We start from the raw sequence: 23,190 nt of genomic DNA, 5'->3' as shown, positions 1-23,190 counted from the left end.
CCGCTCCGCTCCACAGGAGGGCGTGCTTTCGGGGGTGTTCGCCTTGTCTCCTTCGGAGCGTACCGGCTTGTTCTTGCAGAAGGACGTTTTGGCCGAGGTCCGTAGAGTCTGGGAGAAACCACACTCTAGACTATTCGTCAAACAGAAAATTGATGCGCGCTACAGGCTTCATTCTTGAGAAGTGGCCTTAGCGTCTGTTAGGCAGAAACCTGTGCAGTTCCCTCTGGGACCATTGCAAAAGATTTAAGTCTACAGGTGTTGGCAGTAAACCCACTTGGTAGCAGTCTGTACCACACAGATTCACTGTGGTAGCTGTGGCTGAGCAGTCAGACTTCCCTCAAGAAGAGTTAGGCAGTATACAGAGGATACATAATAGGTACAGAGGTACAATAGCACAAGCAAACACTGACCAGAGCTAGGTGTAAAAGTATAAACTTATTTATTAAAGGTACACTCATAAATTACACTAGCACATTAGAAAAGATAAGAAAGTCAAACACAGTTACTATTACTCATATGTACATCCCTACTCGTTTGTTGGACAATTCTAAGTTAACACCACTTATTTCCAACCAGAGGTGAGCGCTTAACGTTAGATGGTACTCCAACAAGTATTACCAAAAGGGAGGGAAAAAGGCAAAAATAAAGAGAGCAGTAAGGTAAAACACTTTTCACATAAGGTTAGCAAAGACAGTCAATAGTGGAACCAGGAGAATTAGTTCGGGGCCCGCATTAGAGGGAGCCAGGCGAAAATGTGCCCAAGATCACACAACGTCACAAGTCTTTGCAGGTGAGTAGAAAACGGTTTTACTATGGTTCTGAAAAGTTTAGTTAGGGTGTCCCAGACCTACCCAGGTTCGAGAGCCGAGGGCTAAATCTACCCCGTACAATCGGTGGCAAGGGAGGCCGGGCGGAACACAGTACCTTTTAAAAGTGGAAAGATTCCTCCAGCGGTGGTAGTCGTTCCTGGTAGTGGGTGCAAGTCGCGGCGTCGTCCCGAGGAAGAGGTGATCTCGACGGGGAGGAAGGCTGCAGGTCGTTGCACTACCAGGGATGAGGCCAGCCGTGGAGTTCTCCGGTCACAAAGGATTTTTACCCCTCTTTCGCGGTTGAGGTAAAAAGTGGTAGCCCGCTGGCTGGGGTGCTTGGCACAGGCAAGGCGGCCACGAGATGCTTCGGGACGGCGAAAAGAAGGCAGCAACTGGTTGTCCCCACCAGTTAAGGGAAGAAGACTCTCCGGCGGGAGATCTCCTCTGTCGTCGGGAAAAGTGGTGAGACGATTCTGCAGGGCTTCACCGGTGGTGTCGTCTTGGCAGGTCGGCTCGGCTTCTCCCTCTTCGGCTTCTTAGGTCCTGTGGCGACTTCTGAAGAACCAGTCCCAAAAACCCTGCTTTTATGCAGCAAACCCCCATTCATACAGCCTAGCTGTCACTCAAACATGCTAAGTGGTGAGCGGGGTGGCTCACCACTTGGGCCAATCACACTAGAGTGCGACCTGAGTTGGCAAGGCAACTCGGTCCAGGGTGCCTAAACCCCCTCCCACACCCCCTGTGGTACCCAGACAGAATGGCACCACTTTGGAGGGCTTCTGTGCAGAAGCCCGCCAAAAGTGGAACAAAGGCTCGACTCGGGTTCAGGGTTACTGAAGTGAACCTAGATGCCATTTTGGCGGCGAGTTCCGGCAAAAAATCCCAACCGGTGAATTTATATTAATTAAATAAACCGCCGGTATCTTTAACATTGCACCAAAAAGTGGTGCATCAAAAACCAATGGGAAATCCCATTGGGAAATATTCCGGTGGAATATTTCCGTGGTATCCACTGACACCAGCCAGAACTCGGCGAGGGGGGACGGGACAGTACCCCCTCGACAACAGACCCAGGGGCAATCTAATTGCCCCTACCAGTACTTCCACAGTAAGATGGTTTGTACTGGTTAAGTTCCTAAGTTAAGACTAGTAAAGTCAATGGTAACTTTACTGACCCAGGGAGACAGTAGTCAGTCCCAGGGTGTGGAGTCTATGTTTGGGGGTCTCTAAGACACCCCTGTGCTACTGCACTGAGGGTGCTGTGTAACACACATTCAAAAACCAATGATGGCCTATGGGGAAAATTACCCCCTAGCCCATAAGCACATAGCAAGTCACAGAGAACACTCTCAAGTCATGTCCAAGAGTGAGGGTAAAAGAGTCTCACTCTTGGCAGGAGAAAAAATAAACCCCAAAAATCCAGCAAAGCTGCTGGGGGACTCACTAGGTTAGGAAATTCAGCCTAAACAGAGAATTCTTCCTAACACTGGCCCCCCCCCCAGACTAAGGGACAGGAGGATTTAATCCACTCCTGGATGAACCTCATACCTCTAGTCGATGACATACATCCTAGAGAGTCCATCAGCATTTTGATGGTGACACCCTGACCTGTGCTCAATGGTGAAATCAAACCCTTGGAGGCAGATTGACCATCTCAATAGCTTTGGATTTTCCCCTTTCATTTGCATTAACCATCTCAAGGGTTGGTGGTCAGTCTGAATGACAAAAGTAGAACCATACATGTATGGCCTAAACTTCTTCAGTGCCCACACAATAGCAAAGCATTCTCTTTCGATTGTTGCCCACCTTGTTTCAGGATCCTTCAGTTTTCTACTGATGAAGCAAATGGGGTGTTCCCTACCCTTCTCATCCAGTTGGCTAAGGACTGCACCTATACCTACATTGGAAGCATCAGTTTGTACAATGAAAGTTTGGTGGTAGTCAGGAGCTCTGAGTACTGGAGCTTGGCAGAGAGCTTTCTTCAGGTTTTCAAAGGCCTGATTGCATTCCTCAGTCCATTTGACCTTCTTAGGGAATTTTGGAGAGGAGATCACATTCAGAGGAGAAGCTATGGTCCCATAGTTCTCAATGAAATTCCTGTAGTACCCAGTGAGGCCTAAGAAGGCTCTCACCTGGGTCTGAGTAGTAGGTGTTGTCCAATTTTGCACAGCTTCAATCTTGCTGAGCAAAGGCCTTATTTCTCCACCTCCTACCTCATGTCCAAGGTAGACCACTTTACTCTGACCAATTTGGCACTTGCTCAAGAGCCTGCAAAACATGTCCTAAGTGGGTCACATGTTCTTCCCAGGAGTGGCTGAAGACTGCAATGTCATCCAAGTATGCCATGCAGAAGTCCTCCATCCCAGCCAGAACTTGGTTCACCATCCTTTGGAATGTTGCAGGTGCATGTTTCAGTCCAAAAGGCATAACCTTGAATTGGTATAGGCCAACTGGGGTAGAAAATGCAGTTTTCTCCTTGGCATGGTCTGTCAGGGCTATTTGCCAATAGCCTGACGTAAGGTCCAGTGTGCTGAGGTACTTGGCTGCACCAAGTTTATCCACCAACTCATCTGTCCTTGGCAAAGGGTGGGCATCAGTCTTGGTGACTGCATTAAGAGCTCTATAGTCCACACAGAATCTCAACTCTTTGCATCCTGCCTTTGGTACTAACACCACTGGGCTAGACCATGGACTAGTAGAGGGCTCTATTACCCCGAGATCAAGCATCTTCTTGACCTCACCTTTGATGTGGGTTCTGACATGTTCTGACATTCTATATCCTCTGCTTTTGACTGGCAGACAGTCACCAGTGAGTATCTCATGCTGTCCCCAAGGGGTCAAGCCTGGTGAAAGTGAGAACAGGGGGGCAAACTGATTTAACATAGCTTTGCACTCCTCCTGTTGCTCAGGGGTCAGATCTGAAGAGAGATTAACTCCTTCAACCTTTTCGTCCAAAGGTAAGCCTCTCAGGAGGTCAGGTAGAGCGTCACTCTCCTCCTCCTCTTCCGATGAAGCTAGAAGCAATGCTCCTACTTCTGGTCTAGAGACATAGGCTTTGAGGCGGTTGGTGTGGAAGACTCTGGGAGCTTCCCTGGGTTTGCCCAGATCCACCAGATAGTTGACCTCTCCAAGTTTTCCCACAACCTTGAAGGGTCCCATCCATTTGTCTTGCAAGGCCCTCTGCCTTGTTGGGAGCATAACTAGAACTAGCTGGTCTTAAGTAAACTCAACCATGTTAGCCTTCTGATCATGCCAATGTTTGATCAGAGCTTGGCCAGCTTTCAAGTTATCACTTGCTTCTGCCATCATGTGTGACATTCTCCTTCGGAGACCTATCACATAGTCAGTCACTCTGACTGGCTTGGGGGAAGGAGCACTCTCCAACCCCTCCTTAATCAGGGCCAAGGGGCCTCTGACGGGATGGCCATAGAGAAGTTCAAAGGGAGAATAACCTACTCCCTCCTGAGGGACTTCCCTATAAGCAAATAGAAGGCATGGCAGTAGAAGGTCCCACTTTTTCTTAAGGGGTTCTTCTAAGGCACCTATCATGCTCTTCATGGTTCTGTTAAATCTTTCTACCAACCCGTTTGTCTGAGGGTGGTAGGCGGTTGAGAACTTGTAGGTAACTCCGCAGGTTTTCCACATGGCTTTCATGTAGTTGGACATAAAATTTGTCCCCCTGTCAGAGATCACCTCCTTAGAAAACCCAACCCTGGTAAAGATACCAAGGAGGGCCTTAGCCACAGCCTGAGCTGTAACAGTCCTCATAGGAATTGCCTCAGGGTACCTAGTAGCATGGTCTACTACAACAAGGATAAACCTGTTGCCTGAGGAGGTTGGGGGATCAAGGGGACCAACAATGTCAATCCCTACCCTCTCAAATGGGACTCCCACAACTGGGAGAGGCACTAAAGGTGCCACATTCTTGGAACCAACCTTACCAGAAGTCTGGCAGGTATGGCAGCTCCTGCAATACCTATCTACTTCAGCCCCCATTTTTGGCCAATAGAAGTAGAGAGAGAGCCTTTCCTTGGTCTTCTTGAAACTCAAGTGACCAGCCAAAGGAATCTCGTGGGCTAGTTGCAAGAACTGTTGTCTGTTCTCTTGGGGCACTACCAGGCGTTGGTATGCTCCAGGTTCAGATTCGGTTGGTTCACTGTAGAAGAGGCCATCTTCCCAGTGTAACCTATACTTCCCAGGCTCTTGCCCATCAGCCTGAGAAGCTGCCTGCTGGCGAAGGCCCTCCAGAGTTGGACATTCTCTTTGTCCCTTACGAAAAGCTGTCCTGCTGGGTCCACCTTCTGCCAGTAAAGACTGCAGCTCAGGATGGTCAGCCGGGTCCAGGTCTCCAATAAGTTCTGGGCCTCCTACTAGCTCTTCTTCAGAGTCTAGTTCAACCAAACAGGGTTGTACCTCCCTCTCAGCCTCAGCTGGAGGTGGAGTTACAGGTGTAACTTTGGACAACCTCGGGGAAGTCCTTGTTGGAAGCACTGGAGTGCTTGCTGTAGGTTTTTTTCTAGGAGTCTTGGGTTGCCCCTTTGCTCCTGATCTGGTAGTTACTGCAGTAAGTTGCTCCAGTGGGAGAGGAGTGATTTCTGTCATCATCTCCTGAGATAAACCTTGCAGGGTTTTCTCTCTTGCAGACTTGGTGAGCTCCCGTAACCTTTTACTAGGAGGTCTGGGGGTATGTGACACAACTCCAAGAGCTTTTAGGTCATTTCCCAGCAGAACTGTTCCTGGCACTTCACATTGTATACTGACAGGTATCTTCACAGCCATATCATTACACTGGATGAGAACTGGTAACTGGGGACACATCTGCACAGGCCCTCCAGCTAACTTGGTGAGGCATTTGGGTGCCTTAGCAACATCCTCTGCCTTGAAAAATGATTCATCCACCACAGTTATGCTGGCCCCAATGTCCCTGATGGCAGGGGTCTCCTGACCATTCACGTGGACACTGTCCTTATAATACTCTTTAGTATTATCTGGGATAGAATTATACACATCTAAATTTTGTTGTTCCCACAACCCCAGAGAGACTAAAGAAACACTGGCTGAGACTCCAGTGGGTTCATCAGCCAGTAGTAGAAAGTTTCCACTTGCCATAGTGACTTCCTCCTCTGGAGCGAAGGCTAAGGAGACAAGTTGGACCCCTGAAGGTTTACCCTTACATCTGGGATCTCCTTTCACATGGTCAGTAGCCTTACAAACATAACAGGCCCCAAAGGTCCTTTGGAATGGAGGCTTGTTCTGACCTCCTTCTGGTTTAGCACCAGAAGGTATACTACTCTGCTGTGGTTTCCCAGGTGGCTTACCCTTATGGTTTTGTTTGGGGCCCTCTTTGGAATTAGGATTATTAGAATTCTCTTTGGAGTCTTTCTTAGGCTGTCTTCCCTCATCCTTCTTCTGAGTTACCCCAGAATCCTTGTGAGTAGCCCTGTTGGCAACCCACAAGTCAGCAGCCTTAGCTAGTTTCCTAGGATCTAATTCCTGTGAATCAGCCAAGTGCTGTCTGAGCTCAGGAGAGCAGGCATCATAAATTGACTCCATCATTACAAGATTTCTCATTCCTTCATAAGTGTTCCCCTTGTAACCCTTAATCCATCCCTCTAAGTTTTTCAACCCTTCACACACCCAGGTAGCCCAAGGGGTACCATCATGCTTTTTGAGGCTCCTAAACCTCTTAAGATACTGGGAAGGGGTCTTCCCAAACCTAGCTATCAAAGCTAGTTTCACACATTCATACTCGTTCCTATCCTCCTCCCCCAACTCCATTACCACATCAGTTGCAACAGGGGGAAGCCTAGAGAACAACCAGGTGAGTAACTCATTACCTGTGATGTTCTGGAGCCCATGATTATACTCAAACATAGACAACCAATCCAACACATCCAACTTAGGCTCATACATACCAATCAATTCCTTAGGCATCCGGGGTCTTTTAGGACTGGAACTTCTAGAGGAGCCAGAGAGAGAAGCATTCTCAACAGACAATTTCTTCATTTCTAGCTCATACTTGAGCTCCATTTCCCTTAGCCTTAGTTCTTTGTCAGTTTGAGCATTTACTTTCTTGTACTCTAATTCAAGTTTCATTTTCTCTAGTTCAAAGTATTGAGGGCTAAATGTGGTACCTGGCAAGGGTCCAGTAGGTACAGCTGGTAGAGCAGACAGAGGCCTAGAGGGACTATCTACAACAGTTTCATCCTCCTCTTCTGGTTCTGACCCAAGATCATCAATACTTTGTTCCATATCAAGATCATTGCTGCTTTCTACATTTGCTGGAGTAATAGGTTCCTCTGGACCATCCTCCAGACTTTGGTTTTCTAACAACCTTTCTATTAGCTCTATTTTCTTTCCTTTAGTCATGAGATTCTTATGCTTACAGAGAAGTCTTAGACAATCAGCAGTTTTTGTAGCAAGGGACTCTTGACTATAACTTTCCATAGTAGACAGGTTAAAAATGACTTTTTTCTTTCTTGTGCTTAAGCTTTGTGGTTAGTTGCACTAAGGTATCTCACAAGTACTCTAAAGTGTATACTCAATACAGATCCCACCGCTGTACACCAGTGTTAGGCAGAAACCTGTGCAGTTCCCTCTGGGACCACTGCAAAAGATTTAAGTCTACAGGTGTTGGCAGTAAACCCACTTGGTAGCAGTCTGTACCACACAGATTCACTGTGGTAGCTGTGGCTGAGCAGTCAGACTTCCCTCAAGAAGAGTTAGGCAGTATACAGAGGATACATACTAGGTACAGAGGTACAATAGCACAAGCAAACACTGACCAGAGCTAGGTGTAAAAGTATAAACTTATTTATTAAAGGTACACTCATAAATTACACTAGCACATTAGAAAAGATAAGAAAGTCAAACACAGTTACTATTACTCATATGTACATCCCTACTCGTTTGTTGGACAATTCTAAGTTAACACCACTTATTTCCAACCAGAGGTGAGCGCTTAACGTTAGATGGTACTCCAACAAGTATTACCAAAAGGGAGGGAAAAAGGCAAAAATAAAGAGAGCAGTAAGGTAAAACACTTTTCACATAAGGTTAGCAAAGACAGTCAATAGTGGAACCAGGAGAATTAGTTCGGGGCCCGCATTAGAGGGAGCCAGGCGAAAATGTGCCCAAGATCACACAACGTCACAAGTGCTTAACGTTAGATGGTACTCCAACAAGTATTACCAAAAGGGAGGGAAAAAGGCAAAAATAAAGAGAGCAGTAAGGTAAAACACTTTTCACATAAGGTTAGCAAAGACAGTCAATAGTGGAACCAGGAGAATTAGTTCGGGGCCCGCATTAGAGGGAGCCAGGCGAAAATGTGCCCAAGATCACACAACGTCACAAGTCTTTGCAGGTGAGTAGAAAACGGTTTTACTATGGTTCTGAAAAGTTTAGTTAGGGTGTCCCAGACCTACCCAGGTTCGAGAGCCGAGGGCTAAATCTACCCCGTACAATCGGTGGCAAGGGAGGCCGGGCGGAACACAGTACCTTTAAAAGTGGAAAGATTCCTCCAGCGGTGGTAGTCGTTCCTGGTAGTGGGTGCAAGTCGCGGCATCGTCCCGAGGAAGAGGTGATCTCGACGGGGAGGAAGGCTGCAGGTCGTTGCACTACCAGGGATGAGGCCAGCCGTGGAGTTCTCCGGTCACAAAGGATTTTTACCCCTCTTTCGCGGTTGAGGTAAAAAGTGGTAGCCCGCTGGCCGGGGTGCTTGGCACAGGCAAGGTGGCCACGAGATGCTTCGGGACGGCGAAAAGAAGGCAGCAACTGGTTGTCCCCACCAGTTAAGGGAAGAAGACTCTCCGGCGGGAGATCTCCTCTGTCGTCGGGAAAAGTGGTGAGACGATTCTGCAGGGCTTCACCAGTGGTGTCGTCTTGGCAGGTCGGCTCGGCTTCTCCCTCTTCGGCTTCTTAGGTCCTGTGGCGACTTCTGAAGAACCAGTCCCAAAAACCCTGCTTTTATGCAGCAAACCCCCATTCATACAGCCTAGCTGTCACTCAAACATGCTAAGTGGTGAGCGGGGTGGCTCACCACTTGGGCCAATCACACTAGAGTGCGACCTGAGTTGGCAAGGCAACTCGGTCCAGGGTGCCTAAACCCCCTCCCACACCCCCTGTGGTACCCAGACAGAATGGCACCACTTTGGAGGGCTTCTGTGCAGAAGCCCGCCAAAAGTGGAACAAAGGCTCGACTCGGGTTCAGGGTTACTGAAGTGAACCTAGACGCCATTTTGGCGGCGAGTTCCGGCAAAAAATCCCAACCGGTGAATTTATATTAATTAAATAAACCGGCGGTATCTTTAACATTGCACCAAAAAGTGGTGCATCAAAAACCAATGGGAAATCCCATTGGGAAATATTCCGGTGGAATATTTCCGTGGTATCCACTGCCACCAGCCAGAACTCGGCGAGGGGGGACGGGACAGTACCCCCTCGACAACAGACCCAGGGGCAATCTAATTGCCCCTACCAGTACTTCCACAGTAAGATGGTTTGTACTGGTTAAGTTCCGAAGTTAAGACTAGTAAAGTCAATGGTAACTTTACTGACTCAGGGAGACAGGAGTCAGTCCCAGGGTGTGGAGTCTATGTTTGGGGGTCTCTAAGACACCCCTGTGCTACTGCACTGAGGGTGCTGTGTAACACACATTCAAAAACCAATGATGGCCTATGGGGAAAATTACCCCCTAGCCCATAAGCACATAGCAAGTCACAGAGAACACGCTCAAGTCATGTCCAAGAGTGAGGGTAAAAGAGTCTCACTCTTGGCAGGAGAAAAAATAAACCCCAAAAATCCAGCAAAGCTGCTGGGGGACTCACTAGGTTAGGAAATTCAGCCTAAACAGAGAATTCTTCCTAACAGCGTCATGTCCGCCCCCCCTCCTTCACGGCAGTGGCAGCTGCCACTTTGCAATTCAGGCCTGCAGCATCCTCTTCTACGACGGCTACACAGGTCCTGGGGAAAGAGGATAAGCTTCTTGACTCCCTTGGGCGGAAGATTTTTGCTAACTCAGCCCTGCAATTGCGTCAAGCCAATGCAGAACTGGTGTTAGCGGGGGCGAATATGAAAATGTGGAAAGGTCTGTCGGAGTTTGAGGAGTTCATCCCCGCTGAAAAGCTTGAGGACTTCAAGGCGGGATTGTCGGATGCCAAGGTCCTGGCTCAGGATCTGCTGGAGGCTGCGGCGCATCATGTCGACACTTCGGCCCGGAGCCTTATGCTTGGAGTGGATACTTCTCTCCAGGCTTGGCTGCACGCCACCAGGTTCTCTAAGGAGGTGCAGTACAAGGTTTTGGACCTGTCGTTTGACGGCAAGGAGCTCTTTCATTCCTCAACAGATGTGGAGCTGACCAAAACGAAGGATAGCACCCAGACTGCCAAGTCCTTGTCTGTCCTGGTAAAACCACCTTTTAGGACACAGAGACGGGGGACGTGGCCGGAGCTCATGGAGTAAGGCAGCAGCAGGCTGAGCTCCTGTCCTGTTTTTCTTACTGATCCTGCAGTTGCTATCAAATGCGACATTTCCACCAATAAACTTTGCCTCCAGCTACAACAAGCACTGCTGTGCCCGCCTGGTGAAGACCTGACGTAAAACGGTGCCCGCGACCCCCAAAACGCGGCCTCTGAAATCACCCCGGGGTCCCGGCGCGGGTCGGCGAGCGCAGCGGAGGAGGGGCTTGCCCCGGGCCCGGACACCCGCCGAGAGTTGGAGGGCTTGCGCCCGCTGCGTATGCTGAGGATCCCACCCCCGGATCCTGGACCGCTGAGGCTGGGCGACTGTGTGGAGGGCGGCGACTCCCCTGTGGGTGCCACAGTTTCGCCAGACCTGTACTGATCCCCAGGCTGCCGCGGCCCGGCTCCAGAGACCGAGCGGCGGCCAGAGCTCCATTGGGCCGGCCGGGCCTCAATCTTGCTGGAGGACTCCCCCGGCGACCGCTCCGGGGGGTGGGGAGGACCGCTGGCACCTGAATCGCACCGTGGCCGCGGAGGCCGATGGGCTGCTTTTCCCCCGCGCCTACCAGCGCATTATCCTGGCCTCGTTGCCAGGCGGCTCCTCTGGCGTGAGCGGACACGCGAGCTGCCGAGACTCTCCACAGAGGAACTTGCAAGCAAATGCTGGGCTCCGTACTGCACGCACGTGCAGCCACTGCACGCCTGATTACACAGTAATGACATTTGGACCAGCAACATACATTAGGCCTCCTGTGGTGGTCCCCCCCCCATGAACCACACTCACTGTGTCACACAGGCTCCATCGACTTTGTCAGGCCCACTCGGCGTGCGAGGCTACAGGCGAGCACTGGGGCCCTGTTCTGCCTATAAGTGAAACCAGCATACGCCTGATGTTACACAAGGGATGATTGGACCAGCAACATGACTCGTGCTTCCTATGGTGGCCCCCCCCCTGCAGGCCTCATTCTTCGAGCCACATAGGCTCAGTGACTTCACCCGGCCTGCTTGACATGTGAGGCTGTGCGCAGGTACTAGGGCCCTGAACCTTTCCCTGTGTGAAGCCAGCACACGACCATTGCCACACCAGTGACAACTCGTCCAGCAGCATAACTTGTGCCCCTGGTGGGGATTCCCCCCTCTACGGGTCTCATTCATCGAGTTGCAAAGGCCCCAACATCCTCGCCTGACCCATCTGACATTGTGTGCTCTGGAGAACTAGCGCGCACTTCATACAAGCCCCGCCACAGGACATTAGAACTCCAGTTCTTTACTACTATTCGTCAAGGGCCGCTTCCAGTGCAGGGTATCTGGCTAACCCCTGCTGTACTCACCCGCATCTAACAACGCAATATGTCTACATCACGTCAGAAAAACAAGGGGGTGACGATCATGGACTCCTTTTCTGGGGCAAGGCCCAAGCAACAGCCCGAGCATGAAATCACCACACAAACGGAGCCACCACTGCCCGAGGGAGACCCTTCAAACGCCCAGCTGCTGCAGGCCATCACAGCGCTTCAGTCATTCATGGAGACCAAAATAGACAAACTCAAGGTGGACATGCAGCTTATACGTCAGGACGCCCGAAACGTAACTGAAAGGGTGACCAAAGTGGAGGCGAACTTGCGAGACACCACAGATACCACCACAGATCTGAGAACCAAGGTGACTGCACTGGAAAGGCAGGTCGAACGACTAGAGGCTAGATTGGAGGAGGCGGAGGGGAGGGCCCGCCGTAACAACATTCGAATCCTCGGGATCCCGGAGGACACGGAGGGAGCTAACCCAACTGAGTATGTAGAGTCCATGATACTCCAAGAGGTCGGCCCCGGTAACCTCACCCAGGGATTCTCAGTCGAGAGAGCTCACAGATCTCTTCAGAAAAGACCCCCGCCAGGGTCGTATCCACGCCCTATGATTGCTAAGATTCTAAATTTCCGAGATCGTCATGTACCCAGACTATACTCCTGCCGTGCAATGTGCCAGGAACTCCTTCATCCCCATTAAGGCAAGGCTGCGCAAGCTCAATCTTAAATACATGCTCCTATACCCCTCACGTCTCAAGATACTCTATAAAGGAAAAGCCATCGTCTTAGAAACCCCAGCTGCAGCCACTATGTGCTTCAACATAACAACTTGGCGGATGACGATGAGAGCAACAAGGAGGTCGGGAAACCGGGCAGAAATTACGAACCCAATGCATGAAATTCGCCGAGTGGAGACACCAAAACTCAGCGCCTAAGACGTGGTCCTTCACTAGAAAAGACTGATTATGCACCCATAGACGGGAGCTCAGAGCGCTACGTAGGACAGCTACCACGACCCACCCCTTTATAACCATTGCCCCATGTCCTGGATAGGCCGGCGGGAATCGGGTGCCCCTGAGAGTTGCTTCCCCGGAGCAACTGCTGGGGGCAGTTCACAGTTGCTTTATGTTACCGACCCACCTGTTCGTGTGGGAGTTAAAAGGGTTTATAAGTCTCCAATTTACAATGCAGCTCCTCTACCGAGGATCCGGGGGGGTATGAAATATGCACCCATACTGTTTGATCCTGACTGCGGGTGCCTAAGGCACGGGCAGGCCTTGTGGGCACTGAAGGCCAGCACGAGGCATGCTCGTAGACTCCATTTCCCGATAATATGGCCGCACGCATTAAGGCTGTGACCTGGAATGTGAGAGGACTGGGCACCTACCTTCGCCGCAATAGAATTAAATCGTTTTTGCAGAGGAAGAAGATAGGGATGGTCCTCCTTCAGGAAACTCATCTTACAAAGGAGTCCATCGCCACTCTTCAAACACACTGGGGAGGACAAGGGTACGGAGCCACTTACTCCGGATATGTCAGGGGGGTCTTCACATGGATTAGCCCCCAAATTCCTTTCCGACACATCAGCTCCGAATCAGATTCAGAAGGGAGATATGTGATAGTACAGGGCAACATCGAGCGGACAGAAGTGTGCATTGTCAACTCATACCTCACCAACAGCAACATACCAGCGCACCTGGAACTGATGTATACTAAGATCACGCACCTCAGAGACAGATTCTTTATCTGGGGTGGTGACTTCAATTGTGTCAGCAACCCGACCACTGACCGGTCCATCCCACTATCGGGAAGCCCGTCGGCATCGACGACAGCACTGAATGCTATCCTGCACTGCCTTAATCTAGTGGACATCTGGCGGGAGCTCCATCCAACTGACCAGGGCTATTGCTTTTACTCATCCCCGCATAATCCTCACACTAGGATCGACTACATATTCTCAGGCAGGGAGTGCCTCCCCCAAATTGACGCAGCAAGATACCTGGGCCGGACCATCTCAGATCACTCCCCCTTGTTGATCGAATGGAGCACTGCTGGCCCCGGTCCCCGATACCCACATGGAAGATGCCCACCGAAGCTCTGAAAGACCCATCGTTCAGAGAAGATCTTGGGGAGTCTCTGGTGCATTACATAGAAGAAAACACAAATAGCGTTGCGCACCTAAGCACGCTTTGGGATGCCCTCAAAGTGGTCATACGAGGGGAAATCATCGCAAAGGCTGGCAGAATCAGCAGACACCTGAGGTCCGAACTTGAGCAATGGGAGGCTGAAATAGAACAGCTGGAACTGGATATCCGGGGATCCCAGCAAGAAGAGAAACTCACCCAAATTAGGACCGAATGCAAGAAGGCCTGGGACAGATTGGCCAAGTTTGACTACATCGCCAAGACCAACAGGGCACACAGAAAAGAACATCCGAGGCACCCGACCGTGGCTCTGAGGGACGCAGAGGGCACACTACATCAAACCTAACAAAGCATCAACGACGCATTTAAACAATTCTACGCTCAGCTTTACTCCCATCCTTTCCAGGTGCCTTTGGATGAGATCTCAGACACCCTAGAAGAGATAGGATTGCCGACGCTCTCGTCTGCACACAGAGAAGCCCTGGACGCAGATATCACCACGGACGAAATAGCAGAAGCGATCAGGTCCTTGGCGACCTGCAAGGCCCCTTGCACTGACAGGCTGCCCTCTGAATTTTACAAGACCTACAAACCTGAGTTAACCCCACTGCTACATGAGGTCTTCCTAGAGCCCTATGAGTTGTGAATGCTACCTGAGAGCATGCGCGAAACATTATTGATTCCTATGCTTAAGCCCAATAAACCCGCTGAAGAATGCAATTCTTTTCGCCCGCTCGCAATGCTCAACTACGACGTCAAGATCCTGACAACGATCTTAGCCAAACGTCTCTCCAGGGTAATAGGAGAAGTGGTGCATCCTGAACAAAACGGCTTTGTACCGGGCCGTAATACCACCGCCAATCTTCGCAGACTTCAGCATGTCTTGTCACAGGTCAGTCTGGATGAGGGACCTTACGCACTGCTCTCCTTGGACGTCATAAAGGCGTTTGACTCTATCTTTTGGGAGTGGCTGCTGGCGGTGCTTCAAGAATTCGGCTTTGGAGAGAGTTTTATCAGGTGGGTCACGGTCCTCTACACTAAACCTAAGGCACGAGTGAAGTCCGGTCGGCTTATCTCTACGGCATGGGACATTCAGAGGGGCCCCAGGCAGGGATGCCCACTTTCCCCTATGCTATACATCCTGGGACTGGAACCCATTGCCATTTATTTTCTAAAACAATTTTTTGATGCCGGAATTCAACTAGATGGGACGGATCACATAATATCCCTATATGCAGATGACGTCCTCCTTTACATTAAAGATCCGCATCTGAACGTCCCGACCATGCTAGAAGTCCTCAACAACTGTGCTAAGGTATCTGGCATACACTTTAGCAGAAATAAGTCTTGTCTCTTTCCATTGGGGACCCTCAGAAATATGCACCCTGAGGATCTGCCCTCACTAGGGGTGGCCTGGCAACCAACCACTTTCAGGTACCTGGGAATCAACGTATATCACACACCTGAGCTTATGCACGAAAACAATACATTGGCAGCACTTCCCTCCCTGCGTAGGTCGATCAGATTCTGGTCTAAGCTCCCCCTGTCCATGTTGGGAAGGGCTTCCATTGTTAAAATGATAGTTCTCCCCAGGTTTCTCTATGGATTCCAAAATGTGTTCTGCTATATCAAGGCCCCTTCTTTCGGCTGATGGGAACAATACTTAGTGATTTTTTGTGGGGCAAAGGCAGGCACAGATTTGCTTTATCCACACTGACCCTTCCATATGGACAGGGCGGCATCCAGCTCCCTGATCTGGAGAAGTATTACTTATCAGCCCAGCTCAGCCCCGTTACCAAATGGTTGATGGACGATGTCACTCCAGAAACTGCACCGTTCCACTGCTCGATAGCTCCCATCCGCCTAAATGAGCTCATCTGGGCTCCCCAGCAACTCACAGGTGGGACACCCCACCTAGTAGCCCTTGGCAAACAAATATGGCGCAGAACAATATTGCTCCTCCACCTGAAGCATGCATATGCACCGGACATTCCACTCCTAGCCGACCTATGCCAGAACAATGCTGATCTAGCAACCACCAGATATTGGGAAAGGCTGGGAGTGTACACATGGGAGGATCTATACCACGAGGGTTCCTTTTGAGACTTCTCCTCCTCACAATCCACAGATGGCGTCCCCAGTGGTCAGTTCTTGTGGTATCTCAGAATCCGTAAACTTGCATCCGCTAAATGGGACTCCTGGCCTGAGGAGCAGGGACGTCATTTCACCAAAATGCCAGGGGTAGCGGTAGTGACATCACAATGCCACACCTCCAAGAGTGACATCACAGGAAGTTATGCCATTTGACCACCCCCCCACGTGACATCAAAGGAAGTGATGTCATTTGACCACACCCCCGCGTGACATCACAGGACGTGGCTTCATAAAGCATTATCCCTCAGTACACTAAGAAAAATATGGTTACAATATCAGTGTATTGTGACATCTCATACAAGAATGGATCATCATATGTAGCAGTGTCCAGGTCCATGTTGCCACTGGAATTGTATGAACCTAAATCCCCTCTTTATGTGGATCCGCCCTGTTATTTCAACAGGACTACAGAGCAAAATCACATTCTGGGGGCACAGGGGTGGATAGGCGGGTATGGGGATAGTGGAAAGCCAGGGTAAAAGGGGAGAGGCAGAATATTTCACCAGTCGATGGCATACAGTCTTTAATGATTTTGGCACTTAACCCCATTTTCTTCTGATTCAACAAGCCTTCAGCGTTGTGCTGTACTGTTTGCTGTTGTTTCATGGACTTCATTACTCCAGCACCAAACAGCCAGACGTCTCTGATTTTCATCTCCTTCAGAACCTAGAGCTAAGTTTAAAATGGGTTTTATAAGTGCATTGGCAAATACTGCTACCTGATCATCTTCCTGTATCTCTTCAAAGTACGTGCATAAATCAAGAGGAAAAAACGTTTCAAGTTCTTGTTTCTATACATTATTACCATCACTTTCAAAACAAGTATAATTTGGTGCCACCTCACCAAAAGAAAACACACACAATGTCTGTCGTTGACTTGCAGCACCCTTGTGGCAGTTGGTACACTGCAGAGGCCCAGACTGAGCCAAGCGCAATGGTATAAACTCAGTCTGTGTCCCCAGGTGGAGTGAACAAATGCTCCCTGCAAGGGTGCTCCATCTCGTCTTTGAAGGTGCCGTGAGTCACACCAGAACACCACTATTCGAATTCTATGCTTTAATTGAGAAAAGAAAATGTATTCTGGGATTTGTAGTCTTGATTAATTTCAATTGAGCAGACCCGTGGCTTGTAAAATGAAATACCTTAAATGGTAAAAGGTGTGTCCCAGTTACATGGAGCAATCTGGTACCCCTAGCTCCAGGGCAGACATGTGGCACACTGGAGAGAGCAGTGTGAGTATGCTTCCTCTGCACGTGTTGTACGTCCTTTCAGAGCCGGGGGAGATGTATGCTCCAAGTGCTCCCAATTCAAAATATTTCACAAATGATGAACTATCCTACATCATTCCGCCATATGACAATCCCTACAAACTACCACCACTCCCTACCCAAAGCACACCTCTCCTGTAATCCCTCTGACCTGAATCGGTACTTTAAAGAGAATTGCAATGTTGGGTCTAACAGTCTTCTGAAAAGTAATGGGTTAATTGCACCTGCAAACCAGCTGCTGGTCCAATAATAAAGACTCAACCACGTGTGCCATTCACCACTTGACTTCTTATGCAATATCTGTATCCTTGCTGGTGTTCCTTGAACTCAATTCCTGGTGAGACAGCATTGGAAACGCCAAACGGTGTGGCTATTGTATAGGCATTTGTCAAACATTGCTGTCATTTGACGAGACACTAACGCCATTTGCCAGCTTTTGCCATTTTATGGCCATTATGGCAATGCCTAAACAAAAAACCAAAACTGTTGGCTTTGCAATTCTACATTTCTAATAGGGTTATGGACATACAATTCCCAGAATGCATAGCACTTCTGGCTAAACTATAGCAAGAGTAGCTGATGGTTACCTTCCGGACATGTGTAATAAACAATGAAACCCACAGAAGGGCTCGTGGTACCTGCAGTGTGTGCACTTCCTCAAATGTTCGTAAGAAGCATGAGTTCATTGGATCGATGTTTAAGGAACCTGGAGAAAGCAAATCTATTTTTTTTTTCGGAAGGACAGTGTTGAGGTACTAATATTTTTTTTTTTCGGAGTGACAGTGTTGAGGTACTAGCACACATCACTTAGAAATATATTAGTTACAATGACTTAATTCCACATTTCAATGGGTAGAAGCACTAAGCAGATGGTTGTTTTTGCACCAGACTCATTCTCTAGATTTAACCATGTTTTTGCACTTAATGTATGGCAGCAACACCCGTCTGTCCCATTTCTTTTTCAACGCGTGACAAACACTGTGGGAAATTATCTGAACCGCTTCGTCCGTTTTTTCTTGTGCAGGTATGAAATCCACCCACCGCTGCGTCACATGGGAAACTACCGTGGAGGTGCCGTGCCATGGAAAATGTAATCTGAGAATGAAAGGCGGCGACGCGCAGGTGCTTAGAGCTGAAAGTTGCCCTGTGAGATAGGTCCTAAAAGGAATCCAGGTGCGGCCTGTCACCTTTTTGCCTTTGAAGGAAGATGCTAATGGGAGTGTTTAAACTCTTGGGCTGGGTGCATACAGTTGTCGTTGTATGGGAACCCATTCTGCTGCATCCAGGTACTAGCTCATATATTTTTAGATAATGGACCATTTAGTTCCAAAAACAAAGGGAAATCTATTGGTCAAATAAAAAAAAACTGCAACACCATTCGACATCAATAACTAGTTCACAAATGCTGTTTAAATCATACGGCCATTTCTCAACAGCATTTCAGAAATTATTGAAAAACGTAACTGGTTGCTGCCTGGCCATGCCGTCTTCCAGTGGCTCAGGGCCTGCGGCAGCACCGCGGCCACCGCAGGCGAATTCCAAATTGTTAGTGTGCCTGACGGCTGGCGAAGCACACACACCCGACCCACGCACGACCTCAACATGCGCTGGTGGTGGCACCACAGGCGAGGGCTGGGCACCACTGACCACACACACGCTACAGCAACCCCCGCATACACACACCGGCCCCCGACCTCAGTCACACTCACACAGCTCTGCCACCAGTCCCAGACTGTCTACTCACGGTGAAGTTGGCCTTGCTTGGAAACAGGAGCAGCGCAAATGTCTTCTCTTGTAAGAGAGAAACCACGTGCAAAATGGAGGACCACCAAGAGCATGGCATGAAGATAGCTGTGGCCACGCCCCCTCCTCTGATTGGACGATGCCAGAGGTCGCAAGAGATTGACAGAGGTCGCTGGCCAATCGGCAGCGGTCGCTCTTGCGACCTCTGGCGACCTCCAAATGACGTCCCTGCTGAGGAGCCCGAATCTAGCCCCTTTTTAACACTCCTTTACGGGTTGGGGGAAGGATGGAGACCAGTGTCCCAAATATACAAACACTCGGCAGACAGGCTCAACCCCCCCAGCCAAGATCTGAAACTCAAATGGGACAGGGACCTGGGGTGCGAGATGACCGAAGGAGAATGGGGGAGAGCATTGGCGTTCCCCAAAGAGGTCTCCCGAAACTCCAGATTCAGAATGATTCAACTTAATATTCTATATTGCTCGTACCTAACACCTCATAGAATAGCAAAGATTTATGATCTACCCCAACACAACTGCCCATGGTGCAACGGCGACAAAGCAGACTTAATGCACATGTTCTGGGAATGCACCAAAACTCGCCAACTCTGGGCTGCAGCGGAACAAACCTGTAGGAAGGCTGGCATGACCAGGTATGAATGGTCTCCCAGTGAGTGCCTCTTTGGGACCTACCCCAGACTTGCCAAAATCAAGCATACTGTGAAGCTCATGGATCTATCGTGCATCCTAGCCAAGAGGACCATCGCCATGGCGTGGAAGCGACCTGGCGGCCCACGAACCCAAGCATGGCGCAACAAACTTGAACGCTGGGTAGGCGCAGAAACTTTGGCTTGGGAAGACAGCATTGCCAGGTCCCCCGATGAGGCAAGTCAGACACTAGATGCTTGGAAGTCCCTCACATGGGCTTTGCTTCATCCCTCCAATGACGACAAACCCCCCTGAATGAACTACCCCTACACAAACCGATTTTTTTTCTCAGTTGATTCTATGCCTGCCCACCTGTTCGGGCTCCTTCCCTTACCCCCCCCTAATAACCCTTGAGGAACGACTACATACTAATTACGTGGAGACACCTATGTTATTGTTTTCAGTTGTATTTGTTTGTTGTTTATAACCTTTTTGGCTCACTTACACAATTTTCCCTCTTGGTTGCAGTGGGCACCCACTGCTGTTGTATTTATCGCAAATGCCAATAAAGAAATTTAAAAATTAAAAATTTAGGGCACAGAGAATGTTGTCACAGCCCCGGCCCCCCTCTGGTTTTAGGGGTTTTCTAGATCAAAAATCCTGCAGAGTCGATACCCCTTCAGGAACTTCCCGCCGGAGGCAACAACGGAGTCGGTTTTTCTCTCGCTCCTCAGCCTCCTCCTCAGGTTCAGGTGGTTCCGCCACCGAAAAACCAGCTAAATGAGGGTTCACTGCGCTCGCACGAGATCCCAGTGGGAGGACGCATTGTGTCTCATTGGGAGGCGTGGCATGGCAGACTATCACTGAGGACCGGTGGGTCTTGTCAGCCGCTCGGGCATGCTTCCGCATCCCCCTTCTCCCTACCCCACCCATCAATCCTCCTTTCTAGTAGTCGGGGTCGCCCTCCCTCAGGGCCGAGATTCAGAAGTTACTGGATCTCCGGGCAGTGGAATCCGTTCCCCCTAGGGGAACGAGGGGAGGGCTTCTACTCCCAACTGTTTACGGTGCTCAAATCCAACCAGGCTGGCCTGCGCACCATTCTAGACCTTTCCCAATTCAATCTTTTCCTACCCCAAGAGAAATTCAAGATGATCACGCCTGGTCAGATAAAGTCCTCTTTACAGAAGGGTGATTGGCTCAGCTTGGTGGACATTCAGGATGCATATATGCATATTCTGCTCTGGAATCCACACCAGAGATACCTGCGTTTCTCTGTGGGAGAGGAGCATTTCCAGTTCTGAGTGCTTCCTTTTGGCCTCAGCTCGGCACCACGTGTCTTTACGAAGATGTCAGTGATTGCAGCTTATCTTCGTCTGCAGGGTATCCATGTGTATCCGTATTTGGACGATTGGCTGTTACTCAGCCCTTGCCCGGGAAAGCCGCCTGCAATTTTCAGTCTCTCCTCCAGCTCCTGTTCTATCTTGGCTGTCGGTGAACTGGCGGAAATCTTCCATGACGGTTTTGCAGGACTTGATTTTCCTGGGTTTTCGCTGGAACACGATCGACTGCAGAGTGTACCTGACCGGGGACAGGATGGCGGATCTGTTAGCCACGTGTCAGATGTTTGTGCAGTCGGAGTGCATGTCGGCCTGGTGGTTCCAGAGGCTTCTGGGCCTCATGGCCTCGTGCGTGTTGGCTCTTCCTCTTGCTCGTCTCAAGATGAGGCGGACCCAGATGACTCTTCTGAGTTCTTGGCGTCAGGCTGTGGACCCGGATTCCAAGCTGATAATGATTCCGGCTTCCATGAGAGTGGACCTGGAATGGTGGTCATCTCTCAGCAACCTGTCGGCGGGTGCAGGGTTTCAGGACCCAGCCCCTACGGTGACGATAACGATGGACTCCTCCCTCCTGGGGTGGGGTGCAACGTTAGATTCTCTTTAGGTCTCGGATCTCTGGTTGCCTCAGGACAAGCTCCTCCACATAAATCATTTAGAGCTTCTGGCGATCTTCCTTCCTAGGATCTAAATGTAGTCCTGGCGGCGTTGTGCCATAAGCCTTTTGAACCAATGGCCACGGTGGACCTCAAGTACCTATCCTGGAAAGTGTCCTTTTGGTCGCCGTTACGTCAGCCAGGCGGGTGAGTGAGCTCCAGGCCTTGTCAGTGGAGCATCCCTTTTTGATCTTTCACAAGGATAAGGTAGTCCTACGGATGAATCCTGCTTTCCTGCCGAAGGTGGTAACTGAATTCCATCTGAATCAGTCGATCTCCCTGCCGGTCTTTTTTCCGAACTCTACCTCAGAGGCAGAAAGGGTTCTGCATTGTCTCAATATCAGAAGGGCTCTTAAGTTCTATCTGGACAGAACTTCCAAGCTTAGGAGTTCTTCGCAACTGTTTGTGACTTTTGGTAACCCTCAGGGTAAGCAGGCGTCTAAGGTGACTATTTCTCGGTGGATTGCTGCCTGCATTACGGAGTCTTTCACCGTCCAGGGGCTGAAACCTCCTAAGGTTATTTATGCACACCCGGTGCGGGGCAAGGCAGCCGCGGTTGCTTTTCAGAAATATGTCCCCTGGGAGTCCATTGCTAGGGCAGCTACTTCGGCCTCCCCATTTGCTTTTTGTAAGCAGTATTGTCTTGACATGAGCTCAAGAGCTGATGCTGAGTTTGGTCAGGCTGTGCTGAAGAACCTTTTTCAGTAAGGGGTATTTCCATCCACCCGTAGTTCCTGTTAGGAGTGCTCCGGAATCTCCCATAAATATGGAGGAAAGGGGACGGGACGTAGGAGTATAACAGGTTACTCAGCGTAGTGACCACCTTACTCCTATTCCATAATCCCCTTTCCTCCATACGCCCGCCCGCCATCCCCTCTAGTAAGGTTCCTCTGTTATTGCTAACAGGTCTCTGACCTGGCGATAGAAAAGGACTGATTGGCGATGCGTGGGGCGGAGCCAAGGTGGGCGGGGTTACGGCCGCATGCCGGGCCCTGCGCAAGAAAGAGAGGAAGGACACATTTTTGAAAACACTTTTTGGATGCTTTTTACAAAGTGCTCCGGTCCCGTCCCACAGGACGGAGAGATGTCCCATAAGTATGGAGGAAAGGGGACTATGCACTAGGAGTAAGGTGGTCACTACTATGAGTAACCTGGTTAATATCAGATCTGGAGAAATCTGCAACCCAACAACTGTGACTGGTCTATGAGGTCCTGCAAGATTCAACACTTTCTCTTAAAGGTTATAACCGCCCCCACCTCCTGCCCCCAGAAAAAACCCATATCGGGTGAGGTTCACTCTTCAAGCTCTATTTTCAGCATGTTCAGATTTATGAATCCATTGTTTTGATAATGCAATGTTTATCAGATTAGTATAACACTTTTCCATAGTTCCAGCTTGTATGACTATGACACACTATTTAGGATCACTGGTGAGGATTCAGACAGGCAGGGGCGGGTGACGGCAGGAAAAGCTCCACTTCTCATAGTTGTAAAATGCACAACCTAGAGATGGTAGATGGGGTGGTCCCTCAGAGTCTACCTTTCCTAGAATCTGTTAGCGGGATGGGGAAAAGGAAACACATAAACCTACAAAGTACTATGTTTATGTGTTTCCTTTGCCCTATCCCACTAACAGTCATACAGAAATCCAGGGCAAGCACGATTGTTGGTTAT

At 49.7% G+C, this 23,190-nt stretch overlaps 1 protein-coding gene across 2 annotated transcripts in view; it reads left to right on the top strand.

Annotated features, from left to right (window-relative positions):
- The window catches only part of LOC138487895 (NXPE family member 1-like), an 852,485-nt gene that overhangs the window by 17,433 nt on the left and 811,862 nt on the right, over positions 1–23,190 (top strand). Inside the window, exon 1 of one of the 2 annotated variants that reach the window (XM_069614519.1) lies at positions 18,200–18,309. The exons of the other annotated variant lie outside the window; for it this stretch is intronic. The gene's annotated coding sequence lies outside the window, so the exon portion shown is untranslated. Of the gene's footprint in view, positions 1–18,199; positions 18,310–23,190 lie in introns of those variants that run through there. 2 annotated transcript variants of the gene reach the window in all.

The sequence above is a fragment of the Ambystoma mexicanum genome, chromosome 9, assembly GCF_040938575.1.
Source record: "Ambystoma mexicanum isolate Mex_15411 chromosome 9, UKY_AmexF1_1, whole genome shotgun sequence".
Lineage (NCBI taxonomy): Eukaryota > Metazoa > Chordata > Amphibia > Caudata > Ambystomatidae > Ambystoma > Ambystoma mexicanum.
The sequence above is the reverse complement of the archived record's forward strand: the minus strand, read 5'-3'. Positions and strand labels throughout refer to the sequence as shown.